Source organism: Miniopterus schreibersii, assembly GCF_964146895.1.
Source record: "Miniopterus schreibersii genome assembly, chromosome: 3".
NCBI classification, from domain to species: domain Eukaryota; kingdom Metazoa; phylum Chordata; class Mammalia; order Chiroptera; family Miniopteridae; genus Miniopterus; species Miniopterus schreibersii.
Genome location: NC_138103.1, coordinates 85,782,535 through 85,797,228, shown reverse-complemented (window position 1 = coordinate 85,797,228; position 14,694 = coordinate 85,782,535). Strand labels below are relative to the sequence as shown.

The 14,694-nt window shown below is 40.4% G+C and overlaps 1 protein-coding gene and 1 pseudogene across 3 annotated transcripts in view; both read right to left on the bottom strand.

Annotated features, from left to right (window-relative positions):
- FBXL7 (F-box and leucine rich repeat protein 7) overlaps window positions 1-14,694 on the bottom strand; it is a 299,181-nt gene that overhangs the window by 27,419 nt on the left and 257,068 nt on the right. The gene's annotated exons all lie outside the window — the stretch shown is intronic.
- LOC308554634 (large ribosomal subunit protein uL6 pseudogene) lies at window positions 11,406-11,873 on the bottom strand (annotated as a pseudogene). Its single transcript has one exon. The product of its transcript is annotated as a large ribosomal subunit protein uL6 pseudogene (transcript).

Below are 14,694 nucleotides of genomic sequence, written 5' to 3'. Positions count from 1 at the left end.
ACACTACTAATAATCTGGCTATAATTGAGTTTGACCTCTGTCCCCACAAATGATAGATTTTAGCATTTCTCAGTCTTCTAATCATGTCGATTTTAAAAATATTTCTCTATCAAGTAATTTTATTTTATCTAAAATATTATCACCAAATTTATTATAAGAAATTAGTTAATAAACCCCTGATCTCCTTCCAAATTTCTTTATAGTACATAGAGTTCACATATTAAAAGGTAAAGCTAAATAAACCAAAATTCTTGTTGGAGTCTCATGTGGATTTCCATTTTCAGATCATCTTCAGAGGATGCTGAAGTTCAGCTCTGTCAATGTTCTTCTTTAAATTGAAAAGAGAGAATGAAGTCTGACATTCCCCAGAAATTTTGTCCATTATAAAGTCAGCACCATGAGAAATGTTCCTCAGGTTATGACTGGTCCAACTTCCTCCCACCTCATTTCTTACATTGGCCTGATTGAATTTTTGTTTGTTTGTTGTTTGATTTTTCAAGTCTTATCCTTGGTTTTTATTTGGGGGTTGCTGCTGAATAATGATGTGTTTGTGGAAGAAAAGAAGAAATGGACCCTGAAAGTTGAAGTGCTCAGAGCACAGAGCTGTGCACCTGCAGAAATTTCTAAGTGCTCTGTTTCGTGAGCGGATTCTCAGATGTGACTGCGCGGTGACGTTACTTGGGGAGTTTTAAAACAACACTGATGCCTGGATCATACCTCCTGAGATTATGATTTAATTAGTCTGGGGTACATCACAGGTACTGGAGGTTTTCAAAGCTCTTGGTGTTCTAATATGGGAGCGGGCTGAAGAACCAGTGATGTAGAAAACCTGAACATCTCTGGCATATATTTAATGCAGGTTTCAGCTGATTCAGGTCACATGTAGCTTCTGCTGCTTTAACTCTAAAAAACAGCTGCTCCCATATTCCCTCACTTTGGATAATTAGGAAAATTTCTGTTGCTCAGTGTTTTTCTGAGAAACATGAGCTTTTGCTTTTCAATGAGGAAGACAAGCCTCCTGATAAATCACACAAGGAGGAATCGGATCTTAATCCCAGGTAGGGCTGCTTGGGGATGCATCAAGAAAGTTGGACGCTATTCCTTGAAGAATAAACTCTCAGCCTGTTAATCTTCAACTACTAAAACCCAAAAGGGGGGGGGTGCGTTGGCTTGTAGCCAGCTATTGGTAAATTTGATAGTGTTTAATACAATTTATTGTCCCTGGGAGGGTATTAATATACTCTTTCCATCCACTTTTCTTTTCTGCTTGATTGTTCCCCTGGATGTGTCATGACTGTCTGTGATGTAGAAAAACCGGTCCACGTGCTCTCAGAGGCATGAACAAGGGTGGAAGTCTAAATGGGGAAGGAGCTTTGGTACTGCGTGAACGCTCAGCTTTAGGAAGATAAAAACCAATTGTGCCTTTTTCATGAAACAGGAAAATCTGCACATGAGTCGTAGAATGAACTCAGAGACTAAGGTGCAGAAGGTTATTTGTCTTGGACTTCATCTTTTAATATGATTTTTTCCCCCCAAACCTGACCAAGAACTTAATCATTTAAAAATGCCACGACATAAAAGTTAAAATCATGGTGGGAAAACTCAGTGGCTTCAGGAAGGCAATCCTATTAGCATTTTAGGTGGAATTTATAGGTGGGCCACACAGTAACCACTTCAGCAGAATTTGGAAGGCAAACTTAATAGCTATTGATCAGTTCCTGGATGACAATGCAATAACAATTAGATTTAGTTACTATGAATGCACTTTATGAAATCTCTTTAAATTGGCCTTTCAGATTGTCCAGCCACGGGATTTTGATTGACGAAATGAGTTCAGGGACATCTAGAGCTTGTGACACCATAATGATGTCAGACGTGAGGCAGCTCAACTGCAGAGTCTGAGGCCCAGGTGCCTGGGAGCAGGTAGGTGCTCAGAGGGAAAACGTGGTGGCCACGGGGAGACAAGGAATCCCAGGATATGTTATTATTTGTTTTTAAATATTGACATCTCCTTCCCTCTCCATTGGAAAAGCACATATGTATTTAAAGCAGTTTCACAGACATGAACACACAGCCAGTCCTCTTGAGTTTACCAAAATAACCACGTGTGATACTTTTGAATTCCCACAAAAGATCTATTTTCTGCACAATTATAAGTAGATTGCAGAGTGACAACCATGATGGGAAGCAGAGTTAGTGTCATACAAAGTGCATTTAGTAAGGTGCTTATGAGCTCCCCGTCTTCAGGGAGACCCCTAAACAAAGCAAGGAAATGCACGTGGTCAATATTTATATTCGCTGGACACATTGGGATGGTTTGGAGTCATTTCCACCAACAGCTGTGCAAACGGTTGATGTTGTGGTACTTTCTCAGACTTAGCTCTCCATTTGGCAATTCCTACATATGTCCAAACACTGCAAATATTTTCGCTTTTGATATGCAGGAGAATCCAATTTGGGATTTAAATGTCAAGGGAAGAGAAATCGTCCTTCTCCTGCCTCCCGCTCACATGCTCCTCCGGGCTCCGCGCTCCGCCTCCGCGGTGACAGCGCGGCCCTGACTTCCCCCGAGGAATTCCCAGAGCAAGCTCTTTTGTGCAGTCATAAACACAAGGGGTGAGGCACCGGCTGGAAATGTAAACTTGGATCAGGCTTCCAAAACACAACAGAACAATTGGTGGTCTTGTCGGGTCCAGTCCTTTAATTGGAAAAAAAACGGAGCTTGACTAGGCTGTACTGTTTATAAGGCGCATCCCCACATATAAACGATTCTTAAAAATTATGGGAGACCCACGTTTATAAATGCAATGAGTCTTTGTTTAAAAAAAAAAAGCAATTTATCTGTGTCTTGAATTGTTAAGCTTTTTCTTTTTCCTCTTTCTAGCCTAAAGCAAAACAAAGCACAGTTTGGCCTTTTTTTAGCAGTGGCGTTTCCCACATTTGGGGAAATCGCAGGCGTCAGCGAATCTGGCGCAATGGATAAGCCCCACCCTGGGAAAACCACCTTCCGATCGTGGTATCCCTCCTGCCAGGTCAGCATAGTGTGACCTTTTAATTGACGGTGAGCCACAACGAACTTGCTCAACACAAAGAAATCCTCCTGGCACTTTAAATCACTTTGGGGAGAATGTAATTGTTAGATCAGTAATGTTGCCTTGTGGGCCATGACTCTTGGAAAATATGTGTTTGTGAGTCATAAACTCACATGGGTATGTGCACATGTACACACATGGGCAAACACACATGCAGCTTCCGAAATTTCACCCTATTAGCAAAGGATTTTCACGTTGGCTCTGTGTACACTATGTGTACCTTTTGAATGAAGGAATGTGGAAGATCTTTGGTTTATGGAGCGAAGAGCCTTATTGGCAGGATGGTCATCCATAAACCGGCATAATGAAGGGGTCAGGTAGGGATAACTGAAATTAGGCTCCATCTAAAGACAAAATATAACTTGGGAGATGTGCTGAGTAATATCCACTGGGATTGCCACTGGAGAAAAAAGAAAATAGCACACTTCAGAGAAAACAAATGCCGTTTGGAGACAGGACTAATTTAGGCCTCTCCAACTTAAAAAAGTCCCTCTGCCCAGTTTTATAGCCATAGTGAGAAAGCAGCAAGGTAAACATACAAGGTCACCCACTTTCCCCTGTGTGTGTTCTCACTGTAACAATAGCATGGCCACACACACTTGTGTGCACAGAGTACATGCACACGCACACACACATACAGTGATTTCTTGATAGTTCTTTCAGCTGATTAGTAGAAACAGAAGCAGGGACATAATATATCCAGGCTGCATTTAGTACAGGCTGTTCCAGTTGTTTTCCTGGGCTGATTTGCCTCTCCCTTCTTGCCTCCTCTGGTGATTTGCTCACACACATTCTAAAGAAGAAAATGTCATTTTAAAATGTATGACAAATGATAATAGGGATTGTTAACTTGCCCAGTTCTGGCTATACATATGGTCATAGAAACTGAATCAGGTCTTAGAAATACAATGATGTGTTGTTGTTTTTTTAACATTTTGGAGAAAAGTCATGGTGGGAATGGAAATATTTCTTTGATCTTCTACCTTTCATGTTGTCACCATCAAAGTGGAAACCAATCACTATGTGTGGTAGGTCCCAAAGATCTCACCTCCTGGTATGAACTTACTTGTGTAATCACCTCCTTTTGAGTGTGGTCTGGGTCTAGTTACATGCTTGTAACAAACAAAGTTTGGAAAAAGTGAAAAGATGTCACTGCTGAGATAGTTATAAGAGACTGTGTCTTCCCTCTTACTTGCAGTCCCTCTTGCCCTCTCACTTGCTCACACCGATGAAGCAAAACGCCATGTGTGAGCTGTCCTATGAAGAGGCCTACAAGGCAAGAACATGAGGGAGGTCTCTAGCAAACTGCTTGTGTGGAGCTGAACCCTCCGTCTACAACCTGCAAGGAACTGAATGAATCCTGCCAGCAAGCGTGTGAGTGAGTATACAGTGGAAACCTCTCTGTCAAGTCCTGAGATGACTGAAGCCCAGATGATACCTTAATAGCTGTCTTGTGGGATAAACAGTGAGTGCTTAACTCGTGACCCACAGACATTGTGAGATAATAAAAGTTGTTGTTTAAGCAACCAAATTTTGGGCTAATTTGTTACACAGCAATCAGTAGCCAATACACCATTCTAAAAACACTCTACATCGTTCATTAGGATACTGATTTTTTTTTAAAGAGGTAAACATGCACATATATAATTTATTACAAGTTTCCTTCCCCATTTTTGGTGGGGATGTTTTATTTTTAATTTCATCACTTTTCTTTTTCTAGAATCTGTTATTTTAACTGTAATTAAGATGATAAAAATGTTCCCAATGAAATAAGATTGTTTATACTAACTGAATTCTGTCTTTTCTCTAGTAACCTCTTGAATTTGATAATTTTAACTATCTATATTGAATTCATTTGTAAGTAAATTGTGATTTTAGCCCAGTTTTGTTTGCTCTTTTCAGCAACAAAGTAATAGATAATCAAAATAAATAATGAGTGATTATTACCTACTTTTTTGTACAAAACTCATTCCATAAGCATTTATTTAGTAGTTAACTCTACTTGAATCTGTATAATACATTTTGGGGGATAGTTTGGTATTTATAAACAGATGATCTTTACTTGGAATACTCTCTCAAAAATAGATGGGTCTTAGGATATTTAATTAGTTTTAAGGTTCTAGTCACATACTCTTGTCCTCTGCCACCCACTGAAAAATTGTTTCCAGATGTTTAAGAAATAACTAACAGAAGTGGCAATTTGCAGCATTGATCTAGGACTTAAGGGAATATACCCAAGACCACATCTTGGATCATTGCCAAAATCTTTCCAACAAAAGGATGCCTGTCTCACCACCTATGAAGTGATGAGTGAGCTCATAATGCCCAGTTTGGGGTTACAAAACCCATTTCTTACAACCCAAAACTGTTATTCATATAACTAGTGATGAGAAACCAATGTGTGGGAAACCTCGTTTGTGAATAATAGCTTTTCTATACATGAGTTTAAAAACCATTGAGTATCTCAGGATCTATTTTAATAAGAGTGGGACACACTGGTAGGATTTTCTCTTCTGGGAAAAACCAAAAGCTAAACAAAAACAAATTAAACCTTAAAACTGTCCTGTCATGAATAAATGCTTGGGAACGTGCATTCATCTGCATTTCCTGCCCTGTCACAGTGCTCTCGGTTAGCGTCTATACCAAGACCATCATTATGCCAACACTGGAAACGTAGATAAAACTACGCACATATTTCTTATCTCACCTCAAATGCTTGAAGAGTACATGCTATCGTGTGAATGATAAATGTGGATAGGATGGTTTTAATTACACTGAAGAAGTTTTCAACCACTGAGAGTTGCCTGACAACTTGAAAGATGAGATGATTCATGATAATATGTCTGAGACTAAGATAGAGCAGGCTAGGCCTTACTTTATTGATTTTTAAAAATGACTAGACTGACTTATCAAAAAGTCATTTAGTTTATAATACATATTTTAGTTAAAAAATGCTATCTTATTTTTCCACGTGAATTTCTGAGATTGGAGCTGTATTAAGCTTCTAAAGAACTGCCTGAAGATCCCACACTCATGTTATTTCTGCTCTGCAAACTCAATAGTTTCACCTCAGGGGTTTGATCATGGAAAAAAAGAGTCTGTGACCAGAGTCAGGTTTTCTTCTCATGGGGTATAAACAGAGAAGAGACCGACTTAAGGGCATTAAATGCCATTTGACTTCACAGGACTCATTGCTAATACCGCCTTCCTCAGAGCATTGATGTATTTCTGGTTCTGTGCAGAGACTTCTGCCAGGTCTGAAATGTGGGTTTCATAGGAATCCTGGCTGTTTATGAAGAATGGGAAGCTCGTTTGATTCTTGGTCACTAGAGCAGACATTTCCCGACTCGTGTGGCCACACCTTAGAGGAGTCGGATGCCCAGGGAAAGCTCTGCACTCTGACACCAGCCTGGACTGGGTCCCACAGAGTCCTTGTACCACTCCTGGCCTGGACCCCTGGGGCGCGCTTATATTCAGCTCCGATGGGTCAGTGAAACCAGAAGCAGTAGATGGCCTGGAGTGAGCACTCCTTGTCTGCCTCATGGGACTTTATGCTCGGTAGCTCCCTTTATGAGGCAGAACAGAGACATTCCCAGAATTCAAGTCTCAGTGAAGAATTACATATATTTTTATAGAGAATTACACGATCTCTGCAAAAAAACAACAGGATTACCAAAATGAACTTGATCAAATTTGGAAACAATGATAACAAATCCAGCAAAATAATAAAATCATCTATTTTGCAAACCATTGTTCTTAAAAATGGCTTTTAGCTTACTCAGAAAAATAGTGAATCTGGCCCCAAAAGGGCAACTTTTGACAGTGAATAATACTATTAAGTTACTTTCTAGCATGCAAAAAAGCAGTGCGACTTGGTGGGTAAAAGTAAACTTCCTGAAAATAGACTGCCTAGAAACTTACGATCGCCTGGAAACTTACTCAGTTTCTCTGTTGATCAGTTTTCTCATCTTCAAAATTGGAACAGAAATAGTATCAGCCTCCTAGGATAGTCAGGCTTAAAGGAACATGCAATAGAGATAGGATAGAATAAGTACTCAGTATATTATTTTTATTATTAAATAAAAATATAAAACTTTCCCTGGCCTGCATGATTTGGAATTTGTTTTACTAAGTACAAACTACAAACAAATATATTTAAATAGTAAGAAGTAGTGCTTTTTAAATTCTATGTTAAAGACCAGTTTTGTTTTGTTTTTTTGCTTCTAATCCATCACAGACCAGTACTTCTGAAAAATTAGTAAAAATGAATTCCTAGAAAAATGAAATAAACATGGGATAAAGATATATAAGACCTAAGCCTAAACTTCTGTGTCAAATGTCTCTGAAAGCTTCCCCTTGATTTTTGAACTTGTCTCCCTGCCATCTGGTTCACAGTTCACAGATGAACACCTGTCTGAAAGCCCCACCTACAGAAGACAGTTATTTTTTCAGGACTGTTGTGCATAAGCACCTTTTTCTGTTGGGGAGTCCCCCTCCTCTTGAGGTGGCAGTCCCCTCTAACTCTGACACCCAGGCTTGGACTGGAAGCCAGGTATGAGACGAGGTAGATGAAGCACAGTCAGTTCCAGGCAGTGGTGGAGACAGCGACCGCAGTGCCCTCCGCCTCCCGAGGCAGCAGGAGCCGTGGCTCTAGGAGCAGCCGGGGAGGTCTGCGGGCCTGGTCCTTCAGCGGGCCAGGCTCTGTGGCAGGGAGCTCAGGGGCTCGCCTTCGGATTCTCCTGCAGAGCCAGTGATCTACTCAGCATTCTCTTAATGGGTTCTTTCTGCTTAAATTAGCTGGAAGATTTATACTGCTTGAAACTAAGGGCCATGAGTAAATTCACATGGATTTAAAAGACAAAGTCAAGAAGACGGGCTGTCCTGGCCTTTGGCATCTCATTGACTCTGGCCATCCTATGGCTGTTTACAAACATATGTTGGTATTCCTTCAGTGTCACTATTTGCATTATTACCTCACTACTAACCTCACTCTACTGACTGCTTTTCATCTCGTTCCCTATATTACAGTCAAGCATGTAAAGACACCCTTCAGTTTAGTTCCAGAATCAATCTTAAAATCAATGAAAATTTTATGCTGACAAGTTGAAGTGACATGGGCCAGGAGGTAGGCCACATGTCACAATTCTGAAGGAAATTGGTCTTCCCATAGTGTCCCTTTTCACACTAGATGATTTTTTACTGGGAATTCACTCTTTTGTGGTCTTAAGCAAATACAGCCCTGCAAAGCTGACTTCCCATGTAAGAGACTGTTCAAGTGACATTAACGGATGACAGAGGTCATTTTCTGCTCAGTCCATAAAGACCTCTTTAACTTCTAGAGAGGAGCAGTGTGGTGCGAGCTCTCTTCCAGATGTGGGCCTCCCATTAGTGGCTCAGTGCATGCAAATGCTGTCTGTCTAGGCTTCTTTTGGGAAAGTTTCAGATTTAGAAAAGGAGATTAGGCCTGATGATTCCCTTCCCCTTCCTAAACCTGGGAAACTTGTCACTCTCCTTAAAGTTTTCCTCTGGCCATTTGGAACACTGAGCTTCCCAGTTGACTGGCTAGCACAATTTGCATCAAAATGTTTCCTCTTGTGTGATCTTTACAAGGAGGTAAAGGATTCAAAAAAGCACTATCCGAAACTATGAAGACGTGACTTGGGTGGTGGTATAAGTTCCATATCAAAATGCAAGTAACTATTGAGAGAGAAGACACCCATTGTTGGTGCATTAGCAGGGATCCATGTTTTCACTCAAGTATCTAGCTAGCAAGTTGACAAGTTCATTTGGGAATGAGAGAGTTCAGGGCAATAGTTCTTGACCTTGGCTGCATATTAAAACAACCCAAGGGCCTTGAAAATTGTATATGTCTAGTCCTACTTCCTAGAGAGTCTGATACTCTAGAGAGTTTTCGATGGATAATCCCTGAAACACAGATTGCCCACCAGTTTCTGCACATCAACCTCAAAGTAACAAACTTCCTTTACTTCTTAAAATAAATAACTGTTATTCTGTGTCAGTGTTTGAACCTTTCTGCTTTACAGTCAGGTATATTTGTAGTCTGAATTCCACTTATTTTTGATAACTGGGAGCTTCGGCTTCAGTTTCCTTAAAATATATAATTTTTAAAAATAAATAATTACAAAATCAAATCCAGGTAGCACTTTTGGGAAAATATTTTTCATTATGTGATGCATAATGTTTTGCTAGAAACAAACTAATTGATTAATGTGAGACAGAATCCTGTCTACAGGAGATAGTTAATAAGTATTTTATGAATTGATTAATGGATGACTGAGAAAACATTCTAAACACAATTTCATTTGGTAAATTTTCATGTCAAAGAGCAGAGATTTTGAATATTTAATATCTCTGTGAATTTGCTTCTCTAGAGATCATGTAAACTTCTTAGATAACTGCATATTTCAGCTACCTTTTTTCAAAATTCAGAAAGGTCAATCATCTTGTCTCAGATCACACAATCACCTTGAACCCTCAACTCAAAGTGATCCATTCCTACTGAAAAGCTGCCACTGAATTCATATCACACCTGCAACTGTTCACAAGCACCGTGGCTTCTCTTTATAACACGCAGACATTGTACCAAGTATCCAAAAGGCCCTCTAGTATTCCATGATTATATTTTGATTATGAAAAGAGAAAGATGTAAGGATTTGAATGGAAGAATTTTGCACACTTTGCAGAGTTCCTATTGACTTTAAAATATTCAAAGAAAAATTAGAGTAATGTGAATAGTAACAGAGATATTAATTTCCTTCACGTTGCTTGTTAATTTATGTGAAGGGCTCATTTAATCATATTTAAATTCATAGAGATTAAAGAGATGCAATAGCAAAATACAAATGACTTATCTTTGTCATTCTAATTCTTTGCTGTTTAGATCTGTGTAGTTGGCACATAACACTGGTAAATAACACTGAAAAATGAAATAATTTCAAAATATTATTTAGAGCCATCTCTTGGTCGGTAGCAAAAGATAGATCCCATGATAGAGGAAATTAACAAGCCAAACAGAAAATAAGTAATAATATTAATGTTTAGTCTGCTATTATTTCTACATTGCTGAGCCCATCTGCAGTGCTGATTTTTCACTTTAAAATAATTTGTAATTCTTTCTAATCTCCTGTTGATCTCATCATGTGACTGCTGGAGAAATTGTTATTTTTTACTATTTCTGCAAAAGAGAAGCATCACCCTTATAAGTAATTAACTCTCTGAAAGCATATCAATCTTTCACTCCTGTTCCTGTTCATCTCTAAAAATTCATCCTGCTCTGTGTCTCTTCACATATTTTCTCACATGACCTCTCAGCCTTGCCAGACTTTCAGGCCTGGTCCTAAAAAGGGTTTCAGCCTCATGTGACTCCACAGATGCAGACCACAGCCCCCTAGCTCCCCAAAGCGCCTGACCACAGGGCAATGTGAGTGTGAAAGGACCATGCAAATCCTTTAGATGTCCTTGCAGACAACTCATAGAATTCCCCACCCTCGAGACCAGCCACATCTGTTTGAATAAGTTCCAAGGAGCCAGCTTTCTTACGGAGTATGAGCAACTGAAGTCACCCACACAATAAAAACTATTTATGTAGATGCCATTATTTCTGTAAAAATCCTTGTACATATCCATATAGAACCACATGCTAAACTCAAAGTGATGTTCTATAAATAATGCCTATTTGAGCATTTAACCCAATACCCACTGACAGCCAGCCCCTTTCTCCCAAGTCTCCATGTTTCCCAGAAACTCCACCTGAAGATGGAGGATTCAGCAGTTGCATGAGACAGTTTCAGTTCAGAACTTACTCTCCAACCTGGAGAGCCTGCAACTGATCTTCAAATTATTTATAATTCATCCTCAGGTTGCAGTCCGGCTTCTACATCTTCTCGTCCTCGAGGACTTCTCTAATGCTCGGACCTGCTCATTTCCTGCAGAAACCCCTGTCCTTCTGATTGTCTTTCTACTGTACCACACTGCCTTCTGTTCCAACCAAAGCACTACTCATGCAGCCAACTCAGGGTGTGAGGGAGGCCAGGCCGAGCTGTTCTGACCTGTCAAATTTTGGAGGAGGTAAAATGCACCTCCCTTTTAATACAGCTTTTTAAACCAGGGGTACTCCTCCCCTCTTTTTTCTCCTCCCTTGCAAACTGGCCTAGCTAACCTTTATTTCTGAAGCTGAACAGCTTAGATCTTAAACAGCCTGCTGAACTGTTTCTTTTTCAGAAACACAGATACCATCCAAAATTTTTCTAATATCCTTGCCTTTAACGGCTGTGGCTTGCTGAATCAAAGCAGCTAATTTGATACAAGTTCAATGTCGTTTCCTTCAAGAATTAACTCATCTTTTTGGGCTTGAGATACTGAACAAGCAATGCCTGACCTCATCTGAACCCTGAAGATGCATTTTTCACCCAAGAAGTTTCTGATTTCAACAAGAGAATCATTCTCCTGAATAACTATGTTGATGGGGAAGTGAGCGCACACAGAACTCATCTTGTAACAAAAGCTAGTGTAACGCCCTTGATCGTGGTCTGTAGGAGACTGCAGATAGCGGGACCGGTGGCCAGCACCTTTCTATTTCCCCACCACTTGTCAGCCGGAGCCTCTTCTTTTTCTTTCCAAGGAGGCCGAGTTCTACTTGGATGTGACTGAAAGCCCTCTGCAGGGTACCTCTGAGGCCCTTTACAATAACTGTGCTTCTCTTCAGAGTGATGTTGACATCTTCCAGAATGCCAACAGTTTGTGGCTGAGAATGGTCTTCATCCTCACAGTAGATGCCTGTCCTAGGTGTTCTTGATTGGCTGACCTGAACCTTGGCTACACAAGCCCCAAGAAGTAAAAGCAGAACCCAGGGTCCTCACCAGAAACCAGAAAGCATCAATGCTTTTAAAAAGCTTCCCAGGTGATTCTCATGTGAAGCCAAGACCTGGCTCCCGAGGACCTCTGCCTCCTGTATTCATTCCTTGTGTAATTGCCTCCCCTCAAGTAAGGGCCAAGACTGCCTTCTAAGAAACAGAAGTTAGGGAAGTGATGGGATGTCACTTCTAAGATTCAGATATGAAAGCATGTGACTTCTGTCTTGTCACTCTGTCTTTCTTTCTAGGCTTGCTCACTCTGATGGGAAGCCCATGTGGCATGGAACTGAGGTCAGCCTCCAGCAATAGCCAGGGAGAAACTGAGGCTCTCAGGCCAACAACCCACGGTTAACTGACTCGTCAACAATTAGATGAGCGAGGTAGGAAGTGGACATGTCTCTTACATGTCCACAAGACCACAGTTCTAACTGATGCTTTGCAGCCTTACGAGGGACCCTGAAGCTTGAAAACCCAGCTAACCTGGGCCAGGACTCCTGACCCACAGAGATAGTGAAAGAATAAATGGTATTTTTTCCAGCTTTACTTCACAAATAAAAACTGTATATATTTAAGGTGTTCAACATAGTGTTTTAATATACCAAAACATTGTAAAATAATTACCACCATCAAGCTAATTAACATATCTATCACCTTTCTTAGTCAAGATTTTTCTTGTGCAGTGAGAACACTTAAGATCAACTCGGTGTCTACAGTTTGAAGTCAGTAAGTCTTGGGGTAATTTGTCACACAGCAAGAGATAACTGATATATATAGTTACTAGTGATAAATGCTATGGGAAAAATAAAGCAAAGAGCACTAGAAAGTAATGGGCATGGAGGTGAAGGAAAAAGCTGAAATTGTAAATAGTGTTACCAAGGAAGGCCTCAGAGAGAAGGTGCCATTAGAGACTTGAGGGAGGTGGGGGAGCATGTCATGCAGACACCTGCAGGAAGATACTTCCAGACAGAGAGGCACAGATATGCAATGGGTTAGAAGGAAAAACTCGCATGGGCCAACCATATGCTGAGTGCTTTACCTGTATTTTCTCAGACTATCTGCACAGAAGCCTAAGAGATAGACATGGGATTATATCCATTTACAGATGAGGGCCCTCAGGCTTAACACCCCAAGAACACACTACCATATGCGCTGGGGGAGGGCACTAATCACAGGTCTGTTGAGTCCAAGTCCATGCCAGAGAATGTATATTAGTTTCCTATTGCTGCTGTAACAAATTACCATAGAGTTAGGTGCTTAAATAATGCAAATTTATTATCTTATGGTCTTGTAAGTCAGAAGTCCAACATGATCTCATGAAGCTAAGATCGAGGTGTCAGTAAGGCCGCATTCTTTTCTGGAGGTTCTCGGGGAAATCTGTGTCCTTGCTTATTTGGGTTGTTGACAGAATTCAGTTTTTCAGGGCTATAGAACTTTGCTTTGTAGGTTGGAGGCCCTGGCATAATTATGAATATTAGGAGACTATCAAACATTTTATTTTAGGTATTATTTTCAAAGGGAATCTCTCCTCATACTCTTTTCTCCAAGGTGAGGTTGACATGGCTGCTCATTCCCATCTGAGAGGGCCCCCGGGGACTCCAGCATTTTCTTGCACATGCATGTCGGCATGTGTTGAGAGCATGAATTTCTGCATGGGTGTGTGTACATGCTTCCCAGAGATATCTAAGTTGACACTAATCCCCATGTTATATACGGCAGAAAGTTTACACAGTGACCTGTTCCACTAAAATTTCCCAAAGGCACTGCCAAGTGGCAGTCTGTCCACTTCAAATTAAATCTCATTGTATCTGCTCTCTTGTACCAGGGCCAATAAGTAGTAAAAACCCAAGAGTGGAAAACCAGAAAGGGAAGCCATAAAAGAACTGAGAAAACCCCTAATAATTAAGGATTTCCAGTATTAATCTTTTTGACTTGGAGCATGTGCTTTCCAGTCAGCATTTTATTTTTAGAGCCCATTTTTATTGAAGAAGCAGGAGTGTTGATATCTTTTCTTTTACCAGAGAGTATAGAGTTCTGTTCACATAAATCAAGGCAGAAATTTGATGAGTGCCAGGCTAGTTTGACCCACAAGGACTTGGTTTTAAAAATATTTACATAGGAACCTTGGAGAGTGGTGGATGTGATCTCACTTTGATGACAAAATTCTGCTTACTGCCCACCACTGTTTCTGTGCTGCTGTTACTGTTTCTGGAAGCCCTGTCACTGATCTTCCAAGGTTGGAGTGAGGGTGGGTACCCCATCACTGCTGTTCTACTGACTAGACTTAGGGCTGGGTGGTAAAGACTAAGAACCATTTATTAGAATGGACAAAAATACAGGATTAGCCCTCAGTCTTCCAGGGTGGGGAGGAATAAATCTGGACAGAAATAATGTATCACAAGCGTCACAGAGCAAGTAGAAAAACTTAGTGAGAGAAGCCATAAAAGTAGGGCTGATTACTGTTAAAGCAGAAATGTAGTCAAGGAGCATGGGTTAGGTTTCAGCAGAACCAAATCAGTATATTTGGCAGAACCAGAGGTTATTTCTATCACAATCAGTCATAAAAAGATATTAAAGAAAATATCCCCACTACAAGAAATAGAAATCGACCTTAAGCGAATCTTCAGGTAAAACAGAATCTAGTGCTGATGTAACTAAAACATTCTGGTGGTGGCATGCATTAGGTTGGCCAAATTCAGGTGTTTTCGGAATGGCCTCAGAGAACTGACTCT